Raw genomic sequence first — 17,263 nt, forward strand, 5'->3', positions numbered from 1 at the left:
ACACCACTATATAGTATATAAATCTCTATACCACTTATGACTTCACATTGGGTCTTGCTGGCCCGATGCAAATAAAGCCCTTACTAAAGCATACACGGCTTTTACACGCATGAAAACCAGTGAGTTGAGGCCTCACTTTGTTAGAAAGCATTTTCATCCAAACCCAACTGGTGCAAACTGACCTGGAAAAAATACCTCTGTCACTGGGATGATCAGAGATGATCTGGTTTGACTTGACAGAAATAAAAATATAAAAATATTCAACCTCTTTCATTTTTCTTGCTCCTCCTAAGCTGAGGGCAGTCCTCTGTTTAGTCATTCCTAGGGCTGAAACCAGCACGGAATGCTAAATGGATTAATTAGTACTACATCACTCTAAATTTAGACAGCTTCCTTTCAGAATTAGATTTCTTCAGGTTTATGCCATTATATTTCTTAAATGTACGTTCTCAATCACATTAGCAATTATGAATACATTACATTTATTTTATTTTTGAAATATTTTACTGTTGTACCTTAGGGTATAAAATACACACCATGTCCTACCCAAGCAGAAATGTGAGGTCACTACCCCTCACAATTTTATTCCAATTCTCTTGATTTTGTTCCATATCTCATGATTTTGTTCCAAATCTCATGATTTTCAAGATAATCCTGAGATCCCCTCCCCGAAACCACCCAGTATCTCCTTGTATGAGAAAATCAATTTTCATTTGTCATGCAACTTTTTAATTCTTTGAGTTGCAGGGATATTCTTGCAAAAAAAAAAGGAGCATTGCAAAACCCAGGAGGTGAATAGAAACATTTGCCATTCAAACTAAACCTCTTTTTGCCTCAGATAATCACCTGATTGTGGGGACTAATCTCGTGACTTCTCATCATCACAAGTTAACATTGCTGAAAATTACAGAAATTGATACAACAACCAACCAACCAAAAACTCCCACAGGGAAGGATCCTGGAGCAAGCACGTCATCTTGGAAGCAGTGTTAGGGCCATTTCTGTGCCTATGCCGTAAGCTTTGCAGTTCTTGTCTTTCTCCATTACGTGTGAAGACAACTGTGGACAACCAGACTGGATGTGTTCTGTTACATCAGGGTAAAAGGCTCTTCAAGAGAGTTTGACAATTTTGTATATTAAATGAATTTGCTCAGAAGTGTTCAGCATCTGACTCCTGATGAAAATCTGATCAGATTTTCAAACCAGGCAGGGGTATATCAAATTTAAGTTGTGCACACTTGAACACCTGGAGTTGTTGAGCTCTGCTGACAGTTCTGGTCATAGTGATTCTGTTGATATAAATAGGCTATTCTGCAGAAAATCTGGTGATTAAATGAAATAGTGACAGAAACACTGAAAATCTGTGAAACTTACAGAAAGTGAGGATAGGTGGCAATATGTTAAAAATAAAAATGAGAGTATTTCACATTCCCTGGCATTATGAAAAGTGCAAAATGAAACAATATCTATTAGCTCGGCACATTGAAAAAGACCAGCTGTAGAATGTTTACTGGGAGGTGTTGTAGGTGTGCAGCAAATCAGTTTGTGGTGTCATAGTAGTGAATGAATTCAAAAGTGATTTCAGGCAGAAGGGAACCTGAATATTTTTAGGGAACGGTATCATTAACAACAATGACAGAAGCAGCAGTGAAGAATTTACAAGATTTGCAGACATAGCAAGAAAACTAAACCTGATTCAAATAAAATGCCAAGGCAGTTTATAGAAAAGGATGTTTCTGCTTTAAAGAGCTCATTTTTACCAGTTTGTAAATTAATAGTGACTGAGAATCTCAAATGCTTCATGACTAATGACTGCAGAGCTAGGAAATGGAAAGACAACAGCTCTGCAGCCCCTTTAGAGACAACCACCATGACTTCACCAAGGGCAAATGCTGCCTCACTAGTCTAGTGGCCTTCCATGATGGAGTGACTGTCAGGACCAGGAAAGAAAGACCTATGGGTGTCATCTACCTCAATTTCTGTGAGGCCTTTTATACAGTGCTCTCCAACATTCTCACTTCTACCTTACAGCAGGCAGACCCTGTGGCGTATTGCCCCTGTTAAATACTGCCCTGGGGCAGCCTGAAAGAATCATAGTATCACAGAATACCAATTGGAAGGGACCTCAAGGGTCATCTGGTCCAACCTTTCTTGGCAAACCATGACCTAGAATAGATGGCCAGTACTGTGTTCAGCTTAGGAGCCCTCAACACAAGAAGGACGTAGAGCTGTGGGACTGGGTCCAGAAGAGGCCACAAAGATGCTCCGAGGGCTGGAGCACCAATGCTATGGAGACAGGCTGAGAGAGCTGGGCTTGTTCAGCCTGGGGAAGAGAAGGCTCCAGGAAGACCTTAGAGCAGCCTTTCAATACTTAAAGGGGCCTTATAAGAAAAATGGAGACAGACTTCTTAATAGGGTTTGTAGCAATTGGGCAAGGGCAACAGTTTTAAACTGTAAGAGGGTACATTCAGACTAGATATAAAGAATAAATTTCTTATGACAAGGGTAGTGAGGCCCTGGCACAGGTTGCCCAGAGAAGCTGTGGCTGCCCCATCCCTGGCAGTGTTCAAAATCAGGTTGAACGGGGCTTTGAGCAGCTTGATGTAGTGGAAAGTGTCCCTAACCGTGGAAGAAGGGTTGGAACAAGGTCCCTTATGACCCAAACCATTCTGTGATTCTATGCATATGAAGTATCTCACATTTGTACACAAAGTCAATACAAGGTCTTGCGTCTTCTTCATGCTCTCGTTGTACAGCTCAAGCCTTGTTTGCCTGGTTTTCTGCTCTCATAGGTAAAATCGAAAAAATAATCATTAATGAACAGCCTTGTTTGTCAGTAGGTGACTTGCTTATCAGCCTGGGCTCTTCTGGTTCTGCACAAAACCATACCTTGAATATCATTTCTGTCCCAACAAATCTCAGACTACTACTGTGTGGATTTGCACTCCTCAAAGAACCTACCTTTAACAGGAGGAAGCAATGTACCTGCTGGTCAATCAAATGTTGTACAAAGCATGGAGCTGGGGCGCAGCAGATGATTTCAGGGTACTCTTGTGAGGCACTTCAGAGATTGTCTGGTGCCACCTGGGTGTCGTGGTACAGTATCACCTTCTGAATTTTGCCCAAGAACAGGGAAGACCAACAAGGTTTAGACATTGGGATAGATGCAGACACACTTGACCAGCTTTATCTCACCTAATGTAAGGTCTTAACAGCATGCAATAGGTGGGATTATCTCCTCCTATGAGACTCTGCAGAAGTAACTCATACTGAACAGCCAGCAACTTAATAATGTTCATGAACAGGCAGTCAGTGCCAAAAAATGAATGTTGCTTTTTGAGTAAATCCAATGTCCTTGGACTTCTGCAAAGCATTTAAATTAGCACCATATAACACTTCAATGTCAATGAAATATCCCTTTAATGGATTCAGTACAGGACGATCTCACAAAGCAGTCTGCAGAGGAGAATCACTGTCAAAAGGAGGGATGTTTATGAAAGTTTCACGTAGATCAAAACAAGGTCTGACATCGTTCCACATTTTTATTAGTCACTGAGAAATAAACATAGAAGCACTGCTGATGAACGTCCCAGGTATCCCATTGATTTACTGCAGTCACAATGAGGAAGGGACAGCTGGTTTTATTGCACCCTAATCCAAACTTAAATGCATTAGGAATAAAAAAGGCGAATTGCTCTTGGAAAGCAAAGGCTCTGGAGAGGTGTTAGAGGTTTAATAGATGGTGAGTGAACAGAGGCTGTCATGGCATACACCAATGTGATAGATTGTAAATGTGATGCTTGGAAGCACAGAGGAGAGGTGTAAAGGGATCAGCTTCTCCTAGACCCTCTGCATGCAAGGAACCTGGAAATTTGGGAGAACCAAAGATTTTCCTTGCTGTGGTTGTATTCCTGCGACATTGCAATGCTCAGTGCATGCGAGTGCTAGCAATAATCATGACCTTCTTTTTTCATACCATTTAAAAGGCATAAGGCAGATGGTTTGCAAACTTGGGGTTGTGTGAGATTTCCAGGAAATTAGTATTTTTACCTTCTAAACAAACACAGCGTGTTCATCATCTTGGACTGTGCTTTCGGTGCAAAGGGATTTCTCCATGGCACATCCCAACTGCTCTGGTGGCACGTACCCATTTTAATATCTCAGTGCTCACACCCTTCTCCCCTGGGTGCCTGTGTTTGTCTCTCTCCCCTGATATTAAGATGCAGAAATGCTCCCAGCTGAACAGGGTGTCAGAAGTGCCTCTCTGAGCTGGTCTTCATTTGCAACGTCTTGTGAAGATGAAGAAAAGAGGTACCCTGCTGCAGATAGCATGGATTTTGGAAGCAGGACTGAACAGGAGAAGGCTACTCATACAATACCCCAGACCCAGCAATTCAATGTCTTTATTTTCATATCGTCACTCTTATTGGGGTAGGGAGCAGGGAGATGTGAGCCTCCTTCTGTAGGCAGGAAAATGAGGCAGAGAGACATTAAAAGTAAGACTAACAGAGGGATTTGGGTAGATCTCATGGATCTAACAGTTGCATTAGATGTGCTATTCCTAAATCCTGTTCATCAGAGTCCCAGCCAGGTTGCTATACAACCTAGGAGATAGCTGATGTACAGCCATGCTCAAATTAGTAATATTTGCATTCCCAAGCATGTGAGTGGCCTTTATACCAGCATATTTAATAGTGCCAGGGGATGCTATTAGGCACTGAACCTGTCAGGGTTTACATTTTAAGTTTCTTCCATCAATTCAATTTCAATTCAATCTGTTAGGAAGGTTTTAGCGAGCCAGGACCAGTACAAAACAGAAATGGAGGACTGTTTTTTTCTTCATTAATTCTAGGAATGGAGCTTTCTGGTAGGATGCTGATACCAAAGCTTTATGCCTTCCTTTCCCTGAAGAGTTTGAGCCCCCATCTTTCTGCAAAGCTCTTAGGCTGCAATCCCAGGACAGGATGTAGGTGTGGTATCTTCCTTCAATGAAAGCTTTTCAGTTTCCCTTAGCATTTAAATATTAATTGCACCTGAGGGAGGAAGAGGAAACATGACCCTTTAGCTTGACTCTGACAGGGGGAGGCTCAGGTTATGACTATGGGGTCAGGCTATAAGGGTGCAAAGGCAGTATTAAATTGTCAGCGTGTTCTCTGGCATAGTTTTGGTCTGTGCTAAGTAACCCTGACCCAAATATTCCCTAGGCATAGCAGAGGGTATAGCATGAACCAGATGTCATTCCCAGTGAATGGCATGGACATGGCCACCCTTGTTTTGGGACAATGAGCTTAGCTGTACTGCTTGGCCTCAGGGCAAAGCGCCATTCCCCAGCCTTCACTAAACCTTGTTTAGTTTGTTAGTGTGAATGAAACTGAGGGATTAATTTATGGAGCAAGGTCTGGGTCACAGGTCTCTCCCAGCAGCTCGATGAACATACGGCACATAAGAGACCCATCTCAGCAGCTTCAGCAGGAGAAGGTAAATTCATCCCCTCCCTGAGAAGAGTCTAGAGTGGGGTCAGAGAGAAGAAAATAGGAGGAGAAGCCTGCTCTGCGCAGGAAAAGATGTGCTTTTCCATCCCACATGCTCTGAATGCTCTGATGGGTGGATGCATTGTGACAATTGCTGAGTTTGAACAGAAAGACCCTCTTTTTCATGAAAGCAAAGTCTTGAGTACCTGGAGTAGGTGCAGGACTGTGAAACCTACAAAAGGGAAGTCCCTTATATGTTATATGCAGTAACAAGTGCCATTATGATGCCATTGTCAAGGCTAAAGAGGTTGGTGCTGCCCATCTGAGCTCTACCACATTTGAGGGACGTAAGGCATTGTGGGTCTCAGAAGACATTAAGGCTGCTCTTGCTCATGGCTTTACGGTATTGACACCAGCCAAACCTCCTTTGAAAATTTAGTCCTAATCCTAGAAAATTTAATCCCAGGTCTGTGGTCAGAGGAGTTCATGGTCTGGCAAGGAAATTAGTTCAGTGCGTATGTCCCAGCCATATGGTTCAGATCTCTTTTGTGGTAATGCTGTCTATAGAATTATAGACTCATAGAATCCCAGGTTGGAAGGGACCTCAAGGATCATTTGGTCCGACCTTTCTAGGCAAAGCAGGACCTAGACTAGATGGCCCAGTACCCTGTCACCCTGTCCAGCCAAATCAAACACTGTGTCCAACACTGGGGAGTCCACCACTTCCCTGGATAAATTATTCCAATGGCTGATTGTTCTCATTGTGAAAACATCTGATCTTGTGCTAATCACCACTTGTCTTTTTCATGTGAATGCTTATGAAAAAGGAGTCTCCATCTTTGTAGCCACCCTTTAAATACTGGAATGTGGTGATAATGAGTATATAAGCATGTGAATACGTGCATATATTTATACATTTAAACATATTTTTACATGACTGTATGTAAACACATCTATAGAAACTCATTTTCACCCCACAAAAACCATTGAAGCTTAAAAATAATTTCACAATAAAGAGTAAATAGGGAACCATGTCTTTTTTCAAAATGTTTATTATAGCATAATACTTCAGGATGCAGAACTTTGCCATGGCTTCGCCAGACTCATACCCACCTTGTGACTAAAGACGGAAATGAAGCCCAACACTTTGCAGAATGTTAAATGCACCCTCAACACCCTATTTCTTCCAGTCTTGCACTTGCTCTTTTATAACTCATATTTAGGGCTAGTCTTTCTGGTCAACCTTAGCAGGGGTTGAAACTTTGTTTGCCACTTGAGATTTAATTTTCTGTCTCTTTCTTCTATCAGTAAGTGAATCTTCGATGTTCTCTCTGCCAGTCATTGTGCCTTTCTGCAGCTTTATATTTGTCTTGATTGTACTATCTTGTGAACACAACTGTCTTGAAACAGAATAGCATTGATGCACAGACTGTCAGTCAGAGAGAAGTCAATCTTGTTCTTCTTTTAATCATGTGGGCTTTCCCCTTTCCAATTCTTGGTGACTTTCCTCCTACAGGAAATGAGTAGGATCTTCTGGCTCTATTATAACATTTTACCACATGTGTTCTCTTTTGTTCCTAATTTCTCTTCAAAAGTGACTGCCTGGGTCGCTTTTCCCATGTTAACACCAGCGAAAAAAATGAATTTTTATTTCTCCTTCAGCAGCTTGTGACAAGACTTGAAACCTGTATTCATTGTGCAGTTAACCATCGTAGTATGTCTATTTACTATTTCAGGCACTAATTAATTCTATTTATCCTCTCAATGTCCCTTGCTTTTGCAAGAGAAAGAATACTGTGTGCTTGTCCCCACTTTGTTGATGCAGTACTTAGGCACGGAGAATTGGTACTCACCCAAGAAAGCTCCAGAGAGGCACCACAATACCACCAAACACACACGTGGCTCCAGCGCCCTCCTTGCAGGTTTCTCTCCAAGAAAATCTCCCTCTGGCTCCTTGGCACTAACTAGAAAGCCACTCCAAATGAAGGCACACTGTGTTATTCGTAATACTTTACACAGTTGTATGGTTTTAGCAGCTCATCATCTTGTGACTGCCGGTAAGAGCACGTATCAGAGCAATAATCAAGGTAGAATTTGGCTTTTAATTATACCCTATGTGACACATTGAAATCAGCACATCACACAGCAACATCTGAATGCTCAAATGAGAAAACTGGAAACATGTAAGTGAAAGGGATTTGGTAAAACTTTCCTGTTCTGATGGAGGTTAAGAAACTGAGTTTGGTTTCACAGAACTCTTGCTGAAGGCAAAATTTGGTCTTTTTGCTCTCTTTTCTTGCCTTTTCTAATTATTTTCTTCCCCCCATAGGACATGCTGGTTTAAAAAAATACTGAATGTCAAAATTACTAAAAGCTAGCTTTGAAAACCAAGTAATAATTTGTTTAAAATCAGCATCAAACCAATGCTTCTCCCTAGTGTTCTACAGAAACTCCTCAAAAAATAAGGTGTTTCAAGAAAAGCAGTTAATTATACTGACATAATGTGGAGCAAGACATTTATAAAATCCCCTAATGGCTGATCAAATGATCAGAGAATCACAGAGCATTTGCAATTAAACATAGAAATATTCTGGATTTCAGGTTGTGAGTTGCACTGTTGGTGGTCATCTTGTAGTGGCATATAATAAAACAGTTGTAAAAGCAAAGAAGCCCCCTTAGAAGATCAGATGATGAAGAAACACGTTGTGATCCTGAGATAATAGAAATCTGTGCTGATTTTTCACCAGTAGCAGGTGAATTAACTAATTCCTTTCTTCTGCGCTTTCCTAATCTATGCGGCAACAATTTTTCATCTTAGAATTAATCAAAGATTAAAGAAAAATAAAAATCCAGTAATTATTTTTATCCACAAGAAATCTGAATTACAATAAGGCATAAAGTAAGGGAATTTTCAATGGAATTTTTCCTTTGAAAAGCATGTGGCCTAGGTTATAGATGAGAAAATATTCATGCCCCTTTCTTGCTTGTTTGGTAGAAGATCCCACATATTGTCCATGCTTGGTCTATGAGTCTTGTGTTAATGTCAACAGAGGTGAAAAGATTATGAAATTTAGAGGAAAGCTTGCTTTGTGAGCTCTGGGAGCTAACACCTTCCTTGTTTCTACAGGTTTGCAAAGAAGTTGAAAAGCTTTCACAATATCCTGTGGAGACATACAATTTGTATTCAGAACAGGCTTCAGAAGTGACAGCAAGATTTTCCATCCGAGATTTCCTCAATTAACCCCAAGACATGAAAATTGGCATTTCTACTAATATTCTCCAAGGTCTCAGGCTTGTGATGAGCAGAGCGCTGTCTCTCATTAGTGCACCTGTAAGGGCTTTGCAGCAAGCGCACGCACCTCCCAGCATCTGAGTGGTTTCCAACTCTGTGTCCGGATCAGCAGCTCTGCTCTCACGGGAGGGTGAAGGTAATGCCCAGACCTCACTAGAGCCTTATGTTTGTCAAGAACATGCAGATTGACAGTGCCACTGGGTTTTGGTGGCAGTCCTCTCCAAAGAGTTTTAGGAGTGTGTCTGAGAAAATATTTAATCCCTCAAAACCATGAGCAAATATAACCATCTCTGTCATCTATATCTATATAATATCTATATAATATATGTTGATATCTAAATATATGCATACACACACACACATATATGTGTATTTGCTGGTTTTATTTTAATCCAGATCTATGATTCTATGATTCTATTACAGAGCTATTCCTCAGTTGCTTGGTCATGTAGCGACACTTCCTGAGATGTCCTAAATGGGATCAGAGATGCTATGGGTGTAGATGATGCAATAAAAAGGGGAAAGATCATGTACACTGGATAAATATAATGTCCAAACTCAGTGCTGGGGGTAAATTTTTAGATACTTATGAACAAATACTTCTTGGAGATGTAGTCAATAAAAAAGGAACTCCTGGTTTACTGAGGTATTATAAAAGAGACACTCTGTATGAGAAGCTTAATGTATTGGGCTTCAGTATAGTCATAGGAACAAGAAAGCCAAAAATATCACCAGTACAGTCTTGGATTATAAAGGTGCCCTATGAAAAATGAGGCAGCTTGTTAAAAGGAAATTAGTACAAGCCATGACTGGGTGAAATGTTTGCAAGCAGCGGAGATATTGTTTAAAGACACCATATTAGAGGCTCAGAGAAAATACACGGAGTATATCAAGAAAGACTTTAAAAAGACCGGAAGAAAGCTACTGTAATTAAAAATCAGAGCGAAGGAGGCTATTAAAAGTAAGAAGACTTCATGTTCAAACAAGATCAAACATAGAGCATACATTTTACTAAAAAGGTAGACTAAAAGATTTGAAGAACAACCTTCTAAGAGCACGAGCAAATTATCAATCCTTTCCCAAACAGGACTGGATTAAGAAGCCTGCTAGGCAGGGTGGAGAACCAACAGAGGACAGGAGTGTTAGAATGAGTAACTTCAGATACGTAGACCATAGTGTATGTGTGGAAGAGCACCAAAAGAACGTGAATCTGAACTGTCTGTGTAAGGGAAATTGCTTGTAATAATAACAAAGAACAGACACAGTAAGTGCATGAAGTTGGGGAAGTCACATGGGTTTTGCAGGCCGAAGTCTTACTTAACAAAATTGCTAAAGCGCTTCACCAGCACCAATAGGTATGTTAATCTGGTTATGTTGTGTCTGTCACCTTTCAAAGACCCCTACCAAAGAGCTACGAAAAGCAAGCTGCCCTGGACAAGACACATGTTTTTTCACTGATTAAGCAAGTATGGAGCTATGGCAGATAGGGCTGCAAAAAGAGCAGAAACACTGCCCAGTAGGAAATAAAAAAAACCCGAATTCCTTTCCCTCCAAGTGACAAACTGAATGCTAGGAACTGTTAGGAAGTGAAAAAGAATAAAATAAATCCCATTATTTCACAGTGTAAAAGCCCATCTAGGGAACTGCATCCAATTTCTAAACTCCCCAGTCAGCAAGAAAGATGCTCACAAACTGGGAGTCCAGTGGCACCATCAATATGCTCTAGGAAAATGAAGCACATGGAATATGAACCAAGGCTGAAGGAACTGGGTTTGTTCAGCATTAAGAAAAGGCTGAGTGAAGATTTTATTGCCATATTAGTCCAACTTACAGGAAGGTGTTGAGAAGATGGAGCAAAACTCTTCTTGGAGGTGCACAGCAAAAGGAAAAGATTGAAACCTGCCCAAGCTGCATACATACATAAACATACAGAACAAGGGAGGTTCTGCCTAGATGTATGGGAAACAAATCTCCACTATGAGGGTGGTCAAACACTGGGACAGCAACCCAGAGAGGCAGTGGAACCACCGTCCTTCCAGATATTCAAAACCTGAGTGCAAGGCCCTGAGCAACCTGGTCTAAGTGTAGGATTTGAGTGGCAACATCCAAATGTCCCTTCCAGCCAAAACCACTTGTAAATCTAGGATTGCTTTGCATATCTATAGATCATGTTGCCTCTGCACCTTGGAAACTGCATGCTGTTCAGGTCACCTTCTTCCCCCTCAAAAAGGACACTGGGAGGCTGGGAAAGTGTCAGTGAAAGGAGAGTGAGGAACAAGACTAACATGAGAAGAGGCGAATTTGACTGCAATGGACAATTGAGCCTGGAGAAGAGGAAGGGAGGGGTATCTGCTCCAAATTGTCAAGTGCTGTAAAGACATGAGCAGAGAATGATTATAATTTCACAGTACAAGACTGTACTGAGGTGAATGTGCAGGAGGCTCTGGGGAAGTGCCATGGTACATCTTCCCGGTTCTCAAAGTTTTCTACAAGTGTTTGTGAGTGGCTTGCTTAGAAAGAGGAGACTACTCAGTGGAGTCAGTGCTGTCCTGCCAAGGCTGGACACAAGCTCTAGTGAGCCTGGGGGCATTTTGCTGAAGACTTACGCACAGAAAAACCTTGCCCCAGCATAGCATTTTGTGTGGACCAATAGGTATATAACGGAAATGGCGAGCTCCAACACTTTTCTCTGGCCTCAAATGCTGCTTGCCTGTGTTAACATGTCTTGCCTGCTGACATGTTTCTGCAGGTGAAGTCAGGATTACTAAAAGGCTGGTGAGGCCCTGGCACAGGTTGCCCAGAGAAGCTGTGGCTGCCCCATCCCTGGAAGTGTTTTCGGGTCAGGTTGGATGGGGCTTGGAGAAACCTGTCTAGTGGAAGGTGTCCCTGCCTGTGGTAAGGGGTGGAACTAGATGATCTTTAAGGTCCCTTCCAACCCAAACCATCCTATGATTCTATGATTCTATGAAAGTGTTCAAGATGGAAGCTCACAGTGGATAAAGAGAAAAGCTGCTGCCAGGGCTCCTATGCCTTTTATCTCTGAAAACTTCTCCCTTCCCATCTGCTTTTTTAACTGGCAGAGCACTCTGCAGTGTCTGTGTTTTCATCTGGCAGGTTGTGAAGGGCAGAGGGAGGAGGAGAAATAGTGGGGTTTGCATTGGTTGCTATTGTCTCTGGTGGCAAGCTGTTTTTGTCTTTGAGGAAAGGTGACCATCACAGGCTTTCATGACATCAAATTAGATCTTGGAATGTTTAAAATAATAGGAAAATGCATTTCCCATTGACTTCTTCGGGAGCAGCTTGCACAATTCTGCAAGCAGATGGCATGATGTATATTAAATTATCACTTATGTCGGGGGGCTTATTTTAAGGATGGAAGTGTCATCTCTTGGTATTTGTGCCAGAACTGCTCATCCCCAAACCAGGATATTTTGCATCCTTCCAGCTATCCTGGAAAACAGTTGAAGGCCCATGTCCTTCTCAAAGACAGGTAAAAACTCTAACATCTTGTTCTTCTTTTGCATCTCTTAAAGAAAACGGAAAGCAATTTCAAAAATCCCCTTTATAAAAGAAGGGTCCAAATTTGCATTAATTGAACTAAAGGCAAATGTCACCCAGACTTCATTGTAAATCTCCTCCACTTGGGTGAAGGTTCACATTGACGAACAGTGACAATATGAATAAGTAGTGCAAACATGACTAGTAAAGACCAAGAAGTCTAAAGCAAATGCTGAGTCATCAACAATATTTATAACCTCCCACACTCAGAATAGAAGATACCAAGGGACTGCAATTACTGAGATATGACAAATGTTGAATTTTTAATGACGCCAGCTGTAGGACACTTCGTCGTCCAAGAACATTGCTGCGGAAAGTCATAACCTTTGTTTAATCCACATACACTGGTTGTGATTTATGCTCTGTCCAGTTTTGCAGCTCTCCACACCCCATTTTCCCCTGTCCCACTCCTCTCCATAATCTGGTTTTATCGCAGACCCTTTTTCTGTGTTGCTTGCAATCCTCTTATGCTCATTTTGGTGCCTTATACTATACAGTTGTTGAAACACATTCTTCTGTAGAGGATCTGTACTAGAATTCTCTTCACACCACACTTTCTAAACTAGCCTAGTAATTCTACCCCGTCACCACAAAAAAAACTGTATTTGCTAAACACAACCTGCACTGGGCTCATTATGGCTTTGGGATATTCTGCCTCATTTGGAATGTGAGTTCACTGGGGGCAGAAGAGGTGACAAAGTCCCACTGGTTGCACTGGGATTAAAATATTTAGGTACTGACAGAATTTCAATACCCAATTACCTTTGATGATCTGGACCTGTGCCTTGCTGTACATACCACATAGGAATATACTGCATTGCAATTCCAATAAAGAATGGAATCAAAAGTCGGTACATCCCATGGATGATAAAGAAGATAATTCATTAGGCAGTCAGATATATTTTACATTTGCTGTTAATTTATTTTCTTCTAAACAGAATATTACCTGGCATTTAATTTCCCTCACAAATCTAGCTGCTGCCAGGAAATGTCCTGGTATTTTTGTTTAAGCATTTCACGTGTCTCTTAATCCATTTTATTATGATTTCTCCAGTGAAACTCTCTCAAACACACAACCTTTCCATTTACATCAGCACCTGAATGCATTTTGCAACGCAATGATGAGCTGCGCTGCGTATCTATTCCCAGAAGAGCTTTCCATGTTGCAATTCAGTAATCGCCGTTATTGCTGGATGCCAGAGCAAAAATAATGTATCTGTGGTCAAAGCCCTAAAAATTTCTCATGGCCTTTTATATTTTATTTTCACGTGCTTTTCTTATGCTTGGAGGTGAGGAAACAGCGCACGGTTCATAAAGATCATCTAATTGCCTCGTTTGTAGGAACCGGCTGCTGCAGTGGAGGAAGGAGCCCACGAGAGGGCTCAGGGAAGCAGCCTGCATCCCTGGACCAGCATTCCCAGGAAGAGGATGGGGAGGGCAAAGCCGGACCTTGAGGGAAAGCTCATCTGTTCAATCGTATTCACCACGCTCCTTAAAACATCTCATACAGGGCAAGCAAATAAACGAACAGTCCAAACAACATCAGCTTTTATTACCGTGGAGAGCATCATACATGTATTTTTAATCTTTGCCTGTGTATTTTTTACAAACTTTATTAATAACAGGGCATGGTGCTGTACGGTAATATATGATCACACTTACAGCTTATGAAGCTTCCTTTCAGTTTTATAGTATCAGCACAGCAGGCTCTGCTGAACACCACAGGAGCACATTTATAAAAAGCTTATTACAGCATATAGCATCAGAGTTGTTTTCTCTTTTTTTTTTTTTTTAAAGGGGGAAACCAGCACTGTTAAATATGATTATTTCCTTTAGTAGGGCAGCGTAAACAACTCTGTCATTTGTTTTTATAAAGTCATCAGTGCCACTGCACACAAACCAGCACCGACCGACAAAGCCAAGGAAGCTACTAGACACTGTGCAATGCATTTAAAATCACCGGTGGAGCATGTTTATGTTGCATAATTTTCCCCCAAAAACCTCAGTTGATTTCATTAGTGTTTTGTTTTCCATTGTGCAGTTTACAGTCATGTGAAAATGAAACCAGATAGAAAGCCACAATATTTTGACCAAGTGCATACTTACGCATATAAGCAAAACAGGCTGCCAGCAATATATTAGGCGACATGTAATACTTTTTCCACTATCTGATCTATAACAAGGTAGCCTGCTAGGAAAAAAAAATTTATATTTACAGAAGTGATGTTTTTATAGATTTTGAAGATACTGTGTGTTATCTGCAGAATTTATTATGGGAGACTGTAAAGGAAATTCAGGTATTTCTTTGTATTTGCAAGTTAGACCCCATCAGTACTTCCAGCAGAGCTGTGCAGTTGCCTTAGAGAAATGTTACAGGGATAGCCTTCATGTCACCACTTCTTATTTCTTCACTAGAGATAGTTTAAATAAAGTCCTTAAAATACTTTAGCCACTGGTATGGATTTACGTCAATGGGCTTAAGACTTTCATTAATTTGAAAGAACTTGAAAAAGGTATTTCAGCAAATATGAACTTGGGGTTCAGGAAGGAAAAAGGTCTTAGTAAGCGAGGGAAAATACCTTGAGGACTATGAGATCACTAAGGAAAACTTGGACTGGGGAATATAAACTACTACTTTTGATGGGGAATGTAAAGGATGTTATCATAGAACCACAGAATGGTCTGGGTTGGAAGGGACCTTAGAGATCATCTAGTTGCAACCCCCTTGCCATGGGCAGGGACACATGTTATGTTATGTTATGCTATGTTACATAGTTAATTTATTTTGGAATTGGTAGTCAACGTGTAATACAAGCAACAATTTTGTGAGGTTGAAATCTGCTGTCATATTGTGCAGTTTTCCCCAGGCAAACAAAGGAAACCATTTCTGACAAATTTCAGTTATCAAAAAATCAAGGTATCTACTCTAAGGGACTCACTAGGGCACCTGGTATGAGTTGCATGAGATAAACCTCTCTGGAGAGCAGTCCATCCTCTCTCTCGTCTTTAAAGAGCAGATGAATTATGTTCTGAAGACACCACTCTCCCTTTGTTTGCCATGGAAAATACCTAGATGCCCAGCTTGGATGAGTTCCTGTACTTCTAAGTGGGTAGAGCCAGGTGGTATCAGTCCCACCCAAAACTCCTTTTCTGTGCCCTCACCTGTAGTGATTTATTTTTGTTCATAAAGTCCATCCTGCAAGAGTTCAAGCTGATAAAAAGACAGAAATTCCAAAGTGAATTGTATAGAAAGTATTTATTGAGAGATTTAATTACTGAAGTTACAGTTTTATCAAGAGAAAAGCTGTGTCATGATGGCTTCCAAGTAGTGAAATCTGTGTTAAAATTTCAGATTTTAGGCAGGAAATAATGCTAAATGACAATCTCACCTGATGTGTGCAGCAACAACCACTAAAGGTACCCAGTAATTTGCCCTCTCATAAACTGGAACTTGACCTACACAACATTTTGTACCACAGTGGGAAATCTTGGTTTAAAAACCCCAGGATTAAGCATCAGCTGTGGTCACTTCTCCTCAGCCAAGGAACTTTTTGGAGCTGGGAGAAGCCACACCATTGAAGGAGCTATCTGCTGCCTCCCTGGCTACCGGCTGCCAAGTGTTCATTGGTTCTTGCAGGTGTTTGCATCTCTGCAGGACCTAAGCTCAGTGGTGACAGACAACACCACACAAAGCTGTGTGACAGCTAACGTCTCCGACTTCAGTGCCTGGATGGGTTATGGTTAACGGTTTGGATATGTTTTAGGCGTCTAGATATGCACGGGACACCTGACCTCTGAAGATGGGCAAGGCTTTTCTGTTTGGTGGTCAATGGAGTGAATGAGCTCTTAAACCAGTGATCACTTCTCCACTGAAATTGCTCTCCTCACACCACTGACAGTAGGACTTTTTTCAGCTGCTCCCATATAGGAGCTGAAAGCTCTTTGAAATGCTCTACAGTATCAAAGATGTCTGTGTGGAGCTTCCAGATATGACACTGTGAAACCAGTGTCAACCTGGAAGAGCACCTGAAGTGTAGGTGATATGCCCTACAGCATCAGGAATGGCAGCACACGCTTATGTGCAGGCAGCAAAACCAAGCCCTGCACTGACCAGCTCCTTAGTGGCTGTCGTGGGAGCTCAAAACTGATTCGCAGATGGGCAGACACCTAGACATCCAAATGCAGGTGCCTGCATCACCCTGGCTTGTGTAAACACATGGAAACTAGTTACAAAAACACACCTTGAAGCTCCAGTGAAGAGAGAACTAGAGGTTAATCCTGCCAGCTTGCAGACAGCTTGCCTTTTGCATTACTTTTTTTTCCGTAATTGCTATAGTGCAATGGAAAAATAACCTTCCATCCTGCACTTTTGCCTTCTCCCTGGCATGTGCTGTAGCCTCCATTAAACTGCCCATTGTTTTTGCCATCCCCTTTTAATCCCAAATCATTGCATTATTCTGAGGTACAGTGCTGATGGCTCTTCTATGTCAGTTCCATTTTTAGTATAATTTATGTAGCTTAATCTGTACCTAAATGCTCATCTAGATCCCAAACGGAAGGCAGATGAAGGACTGATTAATCTTCCCACCTCTAGAAACTGTCTCATGAAGATTGTTTTACTGTATTACCATCTTTACTGTCCTTCTGGGGTAACAGAGACAGCTGTTGATACTGGAATTTGGGTCTCTTGTTTCCAAAGAGAATTGTGGTACTTACGAGTCTCTGGTTCTCTTGATTGAAAACCCTTAAACCCACACACATCCCTTTTGCTAAAACTGGGCACCAGCAGGTTTGTTCTAATGAAAATAAGTTTTTTTTCAGAGATCTCATGATGTGGCCAAGTTACAAAAGGTGATTGCAATGAGGCAGTCATCATATAGTCAGCGTGTTTGCAGTGATGTCAAGTCAGCATCAGTCTTAAGCTTGATTGCCATTTTTATCA

Source organism: Pezoporus wallicus, unplaced genomic scaffold (genome assembly GCF_028554395.1).
Source record: "Pezoporus wallicus isolate ANWC-B61680 ecotype Strahan unplaced genomic scaffold, APGP_CSIRO_Pwel_v1 contig_6464, whole genome shotgun sequence".
In the NCBI taxonomy this organism is placed as follows: domain Eukaryota; kingdom Metazoa; phylum Chordata; class Aves; order Psittaciformes; family Psittacidae; genus Pezoporus; species Pezoporus wallicus.